This window comes from Chiloscyllium punctatum, chromosome 31 (genome assembly GCF_047496795.1).
Source record: "Chiloscyllium punctatum isolate Juve2018m chromosome 31, sChiPun1.3, whole genome shotgun sequence".
Classification (NCBI taxonomy): domain Eukaryota; kingdom Metazoa; phylum Chordata; class Chondrichthyes; order Orectolobiformes; family Hemiscylliidae; genus Chiloscyllium; species Chiloscyllium punctatum.
In genome coordinates, this window is record NC_092769.1 from 67,355,283 (window position 1) to 67,368,716 (window position 13,434).

General features: G+C 51.4%; 1 pseudogene; it reads left to right on the plus strand.

The window, feature by feature from the left end:
- Positions 1 to 13,434, plus strand: part of LOC140457175 (WD repeat-containing protein 26-like) — a 58,939-nt pseudogene that overhangs the window by 17,388 nt on the left and 28,117 nt on the right.

The window sequence follows — 13,434 nt, forward strand, 5'->3', positions numbered from 1 at the left end:
AAGGAGGTGGCTCGAGAAATCGTGGATGTGTTGGTGATTATTTTCCAGAGTTCGATAGATTCTGGGTCGGTTCCTGAGGATTGGAGGGTGGCTAATGTTGTACCACTTTTTAAGAAAGGTGGGAGAGAGAAAACAGGAAATTATAGGCCAGTTAGTCTGACCTCCAGTGGTGGGAAAGATGCTGGAGTCTATTATAAAGGATGAAATTACGACACATCTGGATAGTAGTAACACGATAGGTCAGAGTCAGCATGGATTTATGAAGGGGAAATCATGCTTGACTAATCTTCTGGAATTTTTTGAGGATGTAACTCTGAAGATGGATGAGGGAGATCCAGTAGATGTAGTGTACCTGGACTTTCAGAAAGCTTTTGATAAAGTCCCACTCAGGAGGTTAGTGAGTAAAATTAGGGCGGATGGTATTGGGGGCAAAGTACTAGATTGGATTGAAAATTGGTTGGCTAATAGGAAACAAAGGGTAGTGATTAACTGCTCCATTTTCGGAATGGCAGGCAGTGACCAGTGGGGTACCGCAGGGATCAGTACTGGGACCGCAGCTTTTTACAATATATGTTAATGATATAGAAGATGGTATTAGCAATAACATAAGCAAATTTGCTGATGATACAAAGCTGGGTGGCAGGGTGAAATGTGAGGAGGATGTTAGGAGATTACAGGGTGACCTGGACAGGTTAGGTGAGTGGTCAGATGCACGGCAGATGCAGTTTAATGTGGATAAATGTATGGTTATCACTTTGGTGGCAAGAACAGGAAGGCAGATTACTACCTAAATGGAATCAATTTAGGTAAAGGGGCAGTACAGAGAGATCTGGGTGTTCTTGTCCACCAGTCAATGAAGGCAAGCATGCAGGTACAGCAGGTCGTGAAGAAGGCTAATAGCATGCTGGCCTTCATAACAAGAGGGATTGAGTATAGAAGCAAAGAGGTTCTTCTGCAGCTGTACAGGCCCCTGGTGAGACCACACCTGGAGTACTGTGTACAGTTCTGGTCTCCAAATTTGAGGAAAGACATTCTGGCTATTGAGGGAGTGCAGCGTAGGTTCACGAGGTCAATTCCTGGAATGGCGGGATTACCTTACACTGAAAGACTGGAGCGACTGGGCTTGTATACCCTTGAGTTTAGAAGACTGAGAGGGGATCTGATTGAGACATATAAGATTATTAAAGGATTGGACGCTCTGGAGGCAGGAAACATGTATCCACTGATGGGTGAGTGCCGAGCCAGAGAACACAGCTTAGAAATACGGGGTAGACCATTTAGGACAGAGATGAGGAGAAACTTCTTCACCCAGAGAGTGGTGGCTGTGTGGAATGCTCTGCCCCAGAGGGCAGTGGAGGCCCAGTCTCTGGATTCATTTAAGAAAGAGTTGGATAGAGCTCTCAAGGATTCTGGAATCAAGGGTTATGGAGATAAGGCAGGAACAGGATACTGATTAAGGATGATCAGCCATGATCATATTGAATGGTGGTGCAGGCTCAAAGGGCTGAATGGCCTACTCCTGGACCTATTGTCTATTGTCACACAGCCATGATATTGAATTCACCAGTTTCCAAGTCTCCCCCACCCTGACCCCCATCCCAGATCGAGCTGTCTGACTCTGCCCTCTTGACCTGACCTAAGTGTCCATCTTCTTTCCCATCTATCCACTCTGCCCTTCCCACCTACCTTCCCCGAGCCCCACTCCCCCCATTTAACCCTCAGCCCCCTTCCCCAGTCCCGATGAAGGGTTACGCCCGAAACATTGACTCTTGCTCCTCAGATGCTGCCTAACCTGTTGTGCTTTTTCCAGCGCTGCATCTTAGAGGTTTATAAAACCATGAGGCACATGGATGGGGTAAATAGACAAAGTCTTTTCCCTGGGGTGGGGGGAGTCCAGAACTAGAGGGGCATAGGTTTAGGGTGAGAGGGGGAAAGGTATAAAAGAGACCAAAGGGGCAACTTTTTCACCCAGAGGGTGGTGTGGGTATGGAATGAGCTGCCAGAGGAAGTGGTAGAGGCTGGTACAATGACAACATTTAAGAGGCATCTGGATGGGGACATGAATAGGAAGGGTTTGGGGGGATATGGGCCGGGTGCTGGCAGGTGGGACTAGATTGGGTTGGGATATCTGGTCGGCATGGACGGGTTGGGCCGAAGGGTCTGTTTCTGTGCTGGACATCTCCAGGACTCTGACTTCTTCAGCATCTGTATTCCTCACTATCTCCTTGTTCTTGATTCTGGCCATTATCCCAGTGCTGCCGGTCAGATCTTTGCAGACCCTGGCCCCCTTTATTCGCATCCTCCTGAGGAAAAACAAATAATACTGCACTCCCACTAACCGGATAATTTCAGAGATTTTCACCAGCCCACTCTGCATTATAACTGTCGATGGCTGATTTGTTTAATCAGTTTATCGCTAATCAGCTTGAACCCATGGCCTCCCGTCCGTTCCTTCCCTTTCGAAGGTAATATTAACCTCTCCAGTTCCCTTCAGCTGTCTTTCCCTCCTGTCTGTGTGAGTTGGCAGGTCGAACTCACTCCCTGACTTGGCCCCCATGGAAAGAAGGTTCGGGGTCTGCTTTTGTGGGTTAGGGCTCCTTCTCTGTGAGCCGTGATCGCTCTTTCTCTTCCTCCCCCCTCTCTCCTCCCCCCGCCCCCCCCCCCCCCCCTTCCATTTCTCCTCCTCTGTGTCTTGCTCTCGGTTCTGTGTCTCTGTGTGCGCTCTCTCTCTCTCTCTCTGTCTCTCTCTCTCCCTCTCTGTCTCTGTGTCTCTGTCTCTGTCTGTCTCTCTCTCTCTCTCTCTCTCCCCACTCGAGTCGAGCACTTGTGTACTCGCACTACACTTGCTGACCCACAGGACCATAGCGGAGGCTGGGGAGTATTTCCGAGCAAAGAGACCTTGGTGTACAGGCTCATAGTTCCTTGAACGTTGAGTCGCAAGTAGACAAGGGTAGTGAAGGAGGCGTTTGTATGCTCGCCTTTATTGGTCAGTGCATTGAGTACAGGAGTTGGGAGGTCATGTTGCAGCTTTACAGTACATCGGGTAGACCGCTTTTGGAACACTGCATTCAGTTCTGGTCTCTCTGCTATTGGAAGGATATTGTGAAACTTGAAAGAGTTCAGAAAACCTTTACCCGGGGTTGGAGGGTTTGAGCTACAGGGAGAGGCTGAATAAGCCAGGGCTATTTTCTCCAGAGGCTGAGAAGTGAACTTATGGAGGTTTATACAGTCTTTTCCCAAGGCTAAAGGAGTCCAAAGCTAGAGGGTGTATGTTTAGGGTGAGAGGGGAAAAGATTTTCAGCCAGAGGGTGGTGCGTGTGTGGAATGAGCTGCCAGAGGAAGTGGTGGAGGCTGGTACAATGACAACATTTAAAAGGCATCTGGATGGGGACATGAATAGGAAGGGTTTGGAGGGATATGGGCCGGGTGCTGGCAGGTGGGACTAGATTAATTGAAGATAACTGGTCAACATGGATGAGTTGGACTGAAGGGTCTGTTTCCGTGCTGTATGACTATTTGACTGTGAGGTGGAGGGCTGAAGTGTAGGAGGTGCTCTGTCTTTTGGGTGAGATATTGGATGACAGGAGAAATTGTGCAACTAGCCAAGAGGAAAAAGGGAGCTTTTATAAGGTCCAGGCAGCTAAAAACAGGCTTCGGAGGAATGTCAGGAGAGTAGGACCAATCTTAAATGAGGAATCAAGCGGGCTAAAAGGGGTCATGAAATAACTTTAGCGAGCAGAATTAAGGAGAATCCCAAGGCCTTTTATTCATATATAAGAAGCAAGAGGGTAACCAGAGAAACGGTTGGCCCACTAAAGGACAAGGAAGGAAGGTTGTATGTTGAACCTGAGAAAATGGGTGAGATTTTCAATGGTTACTTTGCGTCAGTGTTCGCTGAGGAGAGGGACATGATGAATGTCGAGATTAGAGATAGAGGTTTGTTTACTCTGGATCACATTGACATAAGGAGGGAGGTGGTGTTGGGTAGGCCAACGGATATTATGCTAGACAACTCCCCAGGACTGGATGAGATCTATCCCAGGTTACTGAGGGAGGGGGAGAGAGAGAGAGGAAATAGCTGGGTCCCTGACAGATATCCTTGCAGCATCTTTAAACACAAGTGAAGTGTCGGAGAACTGGAGAGTTGCTGATTTTGTCCCCCTGTTCAAAAATGTTAGTAGGGATATTCCGGGTAACTACGGACCAATGATCCTGACTTCAGTGGTGGGAAAGTTGCTGGAGAAGCTACTGCGGGATGGGGTCTATTTATACTTGGAAGAGAATGGGCTTATCAGTGATAGGCAACATGGTTTTGTGCGGGGGCAATCGTGCAGTACCAACTTAGAGTTCTTTGAGGAAGTGACCAAGTTGTTAGATGAAGGAAGGGCTGTAGATGTCATATGTGTGTGCTTTAGTAAGGTGTTTGATAAGGTTCCCCACGGTAAACTAATGGAGAAAGTGAAGTCACATGGTGTGCAGGATGTCCTAGTGAGGTGGATAAAGAACTGGTTGAGCAACAGGAGACAGAGGGTGGTAGTTGAAGGGAGTTTCTCGAAATGGAGAAAGGTGACCAGTGGTGTTCCACAGGGGTCCGTGTTGGGGCTACTGTTTGTGCTGTACATAAACGATCTGGAAGAGGGCGTCGCTGGTCTGATCAGGAAGTTTGCAGATGACATGAAGTTGGTGGGGGGGGGGGGGTGGTGTCGAACATGGGTGGGCCAGCTTGCGTCCTCCGTCTAAGCACAGCAGCAGCCTATTCAGCCCCTCTGGCCTGTTCCGGCACTCCTTCAGATCGTGGTTGGCCAGGTTCCGTGACCGCCAGTTCCTTAAAACCGGGTATGATATCGAGAACCCAGCACGGTAGCTCCAGACAGGAGTCCTATGTGTGCCTTAAGGAACTGGAACTGCCCTTGAAGCTCAAGGTCAGCAGTGCAGGGGCCTCATTCCTGGTTTAGATTGATTGATTTCAGGTTTTGGTGAAGGTCTGTCACTGGGCTTGTGAATGAGCTGGTTGGTTAGCTTGCTGGGTTAACGTGTGGATGTTTGCTTACCCTGCTGGGTAACACCATCAGTGCGATTTCCGTGAAGCGATGTTGTTCTGTCCTGCTTGCTTTCAGTCTGGGTCTGTTCTGTTGGGGTTGGTGTTACTTTTGGGCATTGGGTTGTGTGAGGAAGCGATGGACGAGGGAGCGGTTGCAATGTTCACACGACGTTTTGAATAAGTACGTGAATAAGAAACGGTGGGAGGGAATAGGGGGCCAAGTGGAGGCGGATGGGATTGGTTTGGTTTGGGATGGTGGTCAGCATGGACTGGTGGGGCTGAAGTGTCTGTTTCTATGCTGGATGCCTCAGTCATGTCCTTGGCCCACTCCCCTCTGATGTGCGCTGTGTCCTGCAACCTCGTATCGTCTGCCCACCTCTCGATTTCTTTTGCCCTGTCTGTTGTCAGATGCTTCCTCTGAGGTGGCCGACACTCTCCCTTGCTGTCAGTGAGGGGAGAGGTGGGATACACAGAGGGATGGGTGTGTTGCTGCAAATGTATTAGCGTGCAGCTGCGTCCCTCTGTTCGGGCAGCCCTGGTTTATCCCTGACGCTGGGTGCACTGTGTGAGAAACCTGCTGGTGGCTGTGGGGCCTGTCAAACAGCCAGCTCACCCCCCACCCCCCCAACCCCGGGCTCTGAATCACACCTCTGGCACGCTGACAGAGGAGACCAAACGGCCCACCTCTGGTTCTGTCTCATAACCTTTTTACTATCCGGTAAGATGAAGGTCAGGTTGCCGAGACAGAGAGGTCAAGACGTAGGGGCCATCGATGTGACCTCAGCCAGAGCAGCAGATGGGGCCCATGCTGCTCACATCACTCTGCATCGCAGGGCAACTGTCCTGCCAACTGAGCTAGCCGATCCTGGCATGTCACCGTCCAACGATGCCCTCAATGGTACTGGATTCTGCCAGGCTGTGCTTTAGGGTGGCACGGTGACCCAGTGGTTAGCACTGCTGCCTCTCAGCACCAGGGACCTGGGTTCAATTCCCCCACGGGCAACTGTCCGTGTGGAGTTTGCATTCTCCCCATGTCTCTGTGGGGTTTTCTCCCACAGTCCAAAGATGTGCCGCAGTATCCAGGGATGTGCAGGTTAGGGTGGATTGGCCATGCTACATTGTCCCATAGTGCCCAGGGATGTGCAGGTTAGGGTGGATTGGCCGTGCTAAATTGTCCCATAGTGCCCAGGGATGTGCAGGTTAGGGTGGATTGGCCGTGCTAAATTGTCCCATAGTGCCCAGGGATGTGCAGGTTAGGGTGGATTGGCCGTGCTAAACTGTCCCATAGTGCCCAGGGATGTGCAGGTTAGGTGGATTGGCCGTGCTAAATTGTCCCATAGTGGAGGTTAGGTGCAAGAGTCCGGGGTAAATGTAGTGTAGTAGAGGAATGGTTCTGGGCGGGTTCCTCTCTGGAGGGTCGGTGTGGACCTGGTGGACCGAATGGCCTGTTTCCACACTGTAGGGGTTCTATGATTCTTCTGTGATTCCCTCGCTGTGTAAGAAGGATTTCTTTTCCCACCTTGCCGTTGCGTTGTTTGCAAGCCCCTTTGAATCCATGCCCTCCCATCCACCCCTCCCTTGCTCAGTGGGCAGGTTGGCAGCAGCAGCGTGAATGTTTACGGTATCCACAGATTCAGGGGTTGCTTCGGTACCCTGTGGCTCGCTGCGATCGGGAGCACTGGTGTGAGCTACGGGGCCTGCAGGGAAACCCGCAGCAGGATACCCCTGTTCCCAGGCCCCTTGCCCCATCAGGATAGCTGCTGTTGCCTACCTATAAGGCTGGCTCAGGAGCACAGAGGTGCTCTAAACCCTTCCCATTCATATACCCATCCAGATGCCTTTTAAATGTTGTGATTGTCCCAGCCTCCACCACTTCCTCTGGCAGCTTAGTCCATACATGCATCACGCTCTGAGTGAAAAAGTTGTCCCTTAGGTCCCTTTTTAAATTGTTCCCTCTCACCTTAAACCTACGTCCCCTGCTTTTGATCTTGACCCTGAGAATAAGACCTTTTCTATTCACCCTATCCACACCCCTCATGATTTTATAAACCTCTATAAGGTCACCCCCTCAGCCTCCGGCGCTCCAGGGAAAACAGCCCCAGCCTATTCAGCCTCTCCCTGTAGCTCAAACCTTCCAATCCCAGCATCCTCCTTATAAATAGTTTCTGCACTCTGTCATATGTCATCGCGTCTTCCCTCTATCGGGAACGCCAGAAATTAACATGTGGATGATCTGAAGGTGGAAGCTCAAATCCCAGCAGGTCAGCGAGAGGAAGTTCAATTTGTTGACTGCATCTGATTGCTTCACGGTAACCCATTACTGAGATCATCGTCGATGATTGATTGTGAAAATTAAAACCTTCCTCTGGTTCACTTGCATCCTTCAGGGAGGTAAACCCAGCCACCCTTACCTGGTATGGCCAGAGTATGACCCCGGACCCACAGCAAAAGTGACTGACTGTTGACTCTGCTCTGAAACGACCGGATTGGGAGATTGGGACTAGATTCATTTGGGATATCTGTTTGGCATGGACATGTTGGGCCGAAGGGTCTGTTTCTGTGCTGTACAACTGTGACTCGCTGTGGCCCTCTAGATCATTTAATCAAGGGCTCCCCTGGAAATGCAAGCCTTATCAGCAATGACCAAATGCTACAAGAGAATGTGTTTATTCAAGAACTGAGCAGTCACTCTTGTTCTGTGTGGAGTAGTGGGGGGGGGGGGGAGGGGGAGCAGAAGCAGGAGCAGGGTTCTCTCTGTTGGCGGGGGGGGTGTTCTCTCTGTTTGGGGAGGGGGAGCGGTGTTCTCTCTGGGTGGGGGGGGTGGTGTTCTCTCTGGGTGGGGGGGGTGTTCTCTCTGTTTGGGGGGAGTGATGTTCTCTCTGTTGGCGGGGGGATGTTGTTCTCTCTGTTTGGGGAGGGGGTGGTTTCTGTCTGGGGGGGGAGGGGGAGCGGTGTTCTCTCTGTTTGGGGGGGTGGTGTTCTCTCTGGGTGGGGGGGGGTGGTGTTATCTCTCTGGGGGGGTGGTTTCTGTCTGGGGGGGGAGGGGGAGCGGTGTTCTCTCTGTTTGGGGGGGTGGTGTTCTCTCTGGGTGGGGGGGTAGTGTTCTCTCTGTTGGGGGGGTGGTTTCTGTCTGGGGGGGGGAGGGGGAGCGGTGTTCTCTCTGGGTGGGGGGGGTGGTGTTCTCTCTGTTGGGGGGGTGGTTTCTGTCTGGGGGGGGGAGGGGGAGCGGTGTTCTCTCTGGGTGGGGGGGGTGGTGTTCTCTCTGGGGGGCGCGGTTTCTGTCTGGGGGGGGGAAGGGGAGCGGTGATCTTTCTGGGTGGGGGGTTGGTGTTCTCTCTGTTGGGGGTCAGGGGGGTGGTGGGGGCATGCTCTCTGTCCGGGCTCTGTTTGGTGAGTGGGGGAGCTCCCTGTCTATGGTTTGTTTGGACGTATTTCTGTTCAGCTTTGTTAACACTCTCTGCCCCTGCAAAACACACTGACATCGTCTTCCGTCTCCCTCCAACGATGCAGCCAAACCGTCGAACAGTTGATGCAAGAGACGGGATGCAGCCTGGAGCATCCGTCTGCCACCAAGTTCCGCAACCACGTGACGGAGGGTGACTGGGAAAAGGTAACCGGGCTCTCTGATCGCTCCCTGCTGGATTGAGATGGCACTCTGACAGAGCTGTCCTGTCTCATTCAGAAATGTGCTGGGGTCTCACCGCTCTCAAAGTCACCCATTGCCAAGGCCTCCTGGTTACTGTGCGTGGCAGCTGGGCAAAATGCAGACAGGGAAGCAAGCGTCAGAGATCCACTGTAACCCCTCACCTGGCCTCCCGGGGCCCTGACCCCTGCCATCCTACTCTCGGAAGCGTTCTCATAAGACCCTGACCCACTGTGCAGACCCCCCCGCGGGTTTTTGCTAATGTTCCATACGATAGTGTGGAGGGGGTTTTCTCTGTATGTAAGAGAGTGTTTTACAGGAACAATGTGCAGGGAGCTTTACACTACAGAAGAGAGGGAGATTTGCTTTGTCAAAAAGGGTACAAGGCGTTTACGGATCTGACCCCATGTTGTCCCTCTCCTGGAGAGTCTGATGGGAGCATTGTCGAGGGCATAATGTTTTCCGTTTAAAAGATTAGAGAGAGCTCTGCTCTGTATCTAACCCCGTGCTGTCCCTGTCCTGGGGAGTGTTTGATGGGGGACAGTGTAGAGAGAGCTTTACTCTGTATCTAACCCCGTGCTGTCCCTGTCCTGGGGAGTGTTTGGTGGGGGACAGTGTAGAGGAAGTTTTACTCTGTATCTGACCGCCGGCTGGGATGTTCATTCCCCTTTGCTGGGCGGGGAGCAGGGTGACCGTGAGTGTATGTCCTTACTGCCGTGTTATCTTTCCGTTTAGGCTGAAGCTGACCTCACTGAACTCAAGTCCTTGGTGCACCTGCCTCAGGCCATTGTGGTAAGGAGAGGCGGAGGGGGGGGGGGGGATTAAAGGGTTGCTGGTGGGCTAAGACTGTGGGAGTTGGAGGCCGTCCACTCGTTTTTGCGTGCAGGCAGATCCAATTTGTTTCCAAACCGTCTCCCCAGCGAGAATGAGAAGTCATTTGTGCATCCCTCCTGCACTTTTTATGCTGACTCAGTTTGCTACTCTTGCTGGATTAGTGGTGCTGGAAGAGCGCAGCATCCAATGAGCAGCGAAATCGACGTTTCGGGCAAAAGCCCTTCATCAGGAATAGAGGCAGTGAGCCATGAAGCGTGGAGAGATAAGCTAGAGGAGGGTGGGGATGGGGAGAGAGTAGCATAGAGTACAATGGGTGAGTGGGGGAGGAGATGAAGGTGATAGGTCAGGGAGGAGAGGGTGGAGTGGATAGGTGGAAAAGGAGATAGGCAGGTACAGTGGGTGAGTGGGGCCTGCCATGGGAATAGTGGTCACGTTGCCCTCCTGCAACAGGGGGGAAATAAGCCTGACTTGGTGGGGGAGGGTGGGGGAATCCACAGGCAGAAAGTGAGAGATGGGCAGCGTGTGTGACACACAAATAGATTCCAAAGTCCACTTTACTGTGGTGTGTTGATCGGAGGATGTCTCCTATTACCTTGCTGGTCCCCTGTCTGTTTCCCGGTCCTTGAGTCCTAAGATCCTCTTTAACGCCCCGCTTTCCCCGCAGCGCATGAAGTTCCTGCTGCTGGAGCAGAAATACCTGGAATTTCTGGACGACGGGAAGGTGCTCGAGGCTCTGCAGGTGCTGCGCTTTGAGCTGACTCCGCTGAAGTACAACACAGACCGTATCCACGCTCTGAGTGGGTGAGTGAAGGCTGCGGCAGGGAGGGGGGTTGCGAGAGAGAGAGACAGCCTGCAGATACTCTATCGGAGTGAGACTGCCACTCTGGCACACTCGAGAGCAGCGGGCCTGTTTACGTACCGCTACCAGGTTGTCTCTCTTTGTATGATTGTGTGTGTGGCTGTCCCACTCCTGAGTCAGAAACATGAGCCCATCTTCTAGGCAGATGCCCCCCCCACTGCCACGACATGAGGGAGCGCTAATGTTAGAGGTGCGATCTTGGGGCTGAGGCAGTAAACTGTTCGCCCATCCAACCTTGGATGGAGATTAAACCTCCTATGTGCGGTACTAGAAGGAGTGCATTCTTCACCGTGCCTTTCCAGGTCTTTTCTGTCTTGCCTTTCTGCATTTTTCAGCTTCATTGTGGATGCTCTAACATGCTGTGACTGTGAGAATATCTCCGCTAGCTTTTGTCCGTAGGTAAGTGTCTGCCACTGTGCCCTGGATGAGAGACAAAAGAAAAAATTTTTTTATATAAGAAAAGTAGTTATGTAATGGAATATGAGCATCATTGGCGCGGCCCTCATTATTTGCCCTCGAGAAAGAGTGGCATGCTCCTTCAGAGGGTAGTTGAGTCAGCCATATTGCTGTGGGTCTGGAGTCACGTATAGGCCAGACTGGATAAGGATGGCAGATTTGCTTCCCTGAGCCAGATGCGTTTTCAGAACAAAGGACAATAGTCTTGTGGTCACTGCCACTGAGACAAGCTCTCCCTAATCAGTCCTTGTCCTTCCAAATGCATGAAAATCCTGTCCCTCAGAATCCACTCTAGCAACATACCCACCCCTGTCGAATCCCTACAGTGTGGAAACAGGCCATTCGGCCCAACAAGTCCACACCGACCCTCCGAAGAGTAATCCACTCAGACCCATTCCCCTACTCTATTACTCTACATTTCCCCTGACTAATGCACCTAACTTACACATCCCTGAACACTATGGACAATCCACCTAACCTGCACACCTTTGGACTGTGGGAGGAAACTGGAGCACCACACAGGGAGACATTAAGACATAGGAGTGGAAGTAAGGCCATTCGGCCCATCGAGTCCACTCCGCCATTCAATCATAGCTGATGGGCATTTCAACTCCATTACCCGCATTCTCCCCGTAGCCCTTAATTCCTTGTGACATCAAGAAATACAACAAAAGTTGAGGATATACAAACTCCACGCTGACAGTTGCCTGAGGCTGGGATCGAACCTGGGTCCCTGGTGCTGTGAGGCAGCAGTGCTAACCCACTTAGCCAAGTGCTGCCCACGAACCACCGTGCTGTATCCTTCCTATAGCATCCATACACTAAAACATTAAGCTTCCAGACCTATCCATCCCTGAGCCATGTTTCTATAATAGCTATGATACCCTAGTCCCATGTTCCAAACATAGTCGAAGTTCATCAGCCTCACCTGTAAGAAGTCTTACATTGAAGAAAACGCGGTTGAATTCATCAGCCTTGCCTCATTCTCAGCAAAGCTGTTTCCTGCCTTGATTATTAGACCTGCTCCCCTTATCTACTGTACCTGCCTCAGCCATTTCTCTATTCTCACCGTCTGTTTGGTTTCTCCCCCCCCCACCTTACTAGCTTAAAGCCTCCGAAGTGACACGAACAAATCTCCCCGCGAGGATGTTGGGCCCCATTCCAATTTGGGTTATGCAGCTCATTTCAACCAGTGAAGAGATCCCAATGGTCCAGAAATGTGAATCGTTATCCCCTGCACCAGCTCCTCAACCACACAATCATCTGGTCTACCCTCCTCCTCCTACTCTCACTAGCACATGACACTGGTAATAGAGCTGTGCTTTTCCAGCACCACTCAAATCTTGACTCTAATCTCCAGCATCTGCATTACCCACTTCCGACTGGTGGTAGTCCAGCGATTACTCTCCTTGAGCACCTACTTTTTTAACCTTTTTTGCCTCGTTTCAGATATTCTCTCTGCGCAACCTCATTCCTTTCTGTACCCATGTCGTTGGTATCAATGTGCACAATGCCCTCCTGCAAGCCATTCTCCCTATTGAGAGTATTCTGCACTCTCTCAGGGATATCCTTGACCCAGGGAAGCAACACACCAACCGGATGGCTCACTGATGGCCGCAGAAGTGTCTGCCTGTGCCCCAGACTAGACAGGCCCCGAATACAATCGATTACTTCGAGTTTGGCATCCACCTCGTTACACTAGAGCCACTCCCGGGTATCAGAAACCTGGCAGTCAGTGCTATACCCTCCCCCGAGTGCCCCATCTCCCACCCCCTTCAGTATCCAAAAACCACGACCTGTTTGAGATGGGGATAGCTACCCCTTGCACTATCTGGCTGCCCCTCCTACCATTTCTAGCGATAGCCATCTCCCTGACGGTGTATCTGTAGTGTCTCCACCTTCCTGGAACTGCCATCGTGTCACACCCACTTACTCTCGTAAGCTCCTCGTCGCCTCGAGCTACCACTCCAGCCGAACTCTGCGATAGGATTCGCACCCTTCTGTTGACAGTTTCCAGGATGTAGCATTTAAGAAGGCGCAACAATGCCACCTTTTCTCAGGGGGTGGCAGATGGGGTCCAACCAGAATTCTTATCAACAAACGCATCGCGTTAGACCCCCATCTGCCACCCCCTGAGAAACGGAGTCGGAAGTGACCTCACCACAGGAAATGACATCACCAACCCAAAGAAACACATTTCTATAAATAGAAAGCAGGAAGTTTTCAGCCTAAGGCCTACTGAAGATGTTACCCAGCATGGTGACGAAACGTCTGGAAATGAACCTTCCAGCTCAGCGAGCGAACCTACATCCAAACTTTGCTCAGGCTCTGTAATGTCCCACTTGATCAAATGCGACCTTGATGGTAAGGAGAGTCCCATTCACCTCCGCTCTGGTATTCATCTCCTGTGTCAGTACTTGAATCGAGGCTACAATGAGTTCAGGAGCTGAGTGAAGCCCTTCATTACTGTCCTGAGGGTAGACCGTTAGGGTTGTGTTTGGACCTCCATCTTAGTCTGTCTGTGAGAGAGAGAGAGAGCACACCACAGGCTCAGATCTCTGTCTGTGAGAGTGAGAGAGAGCACACCACAGGCTCAGATCT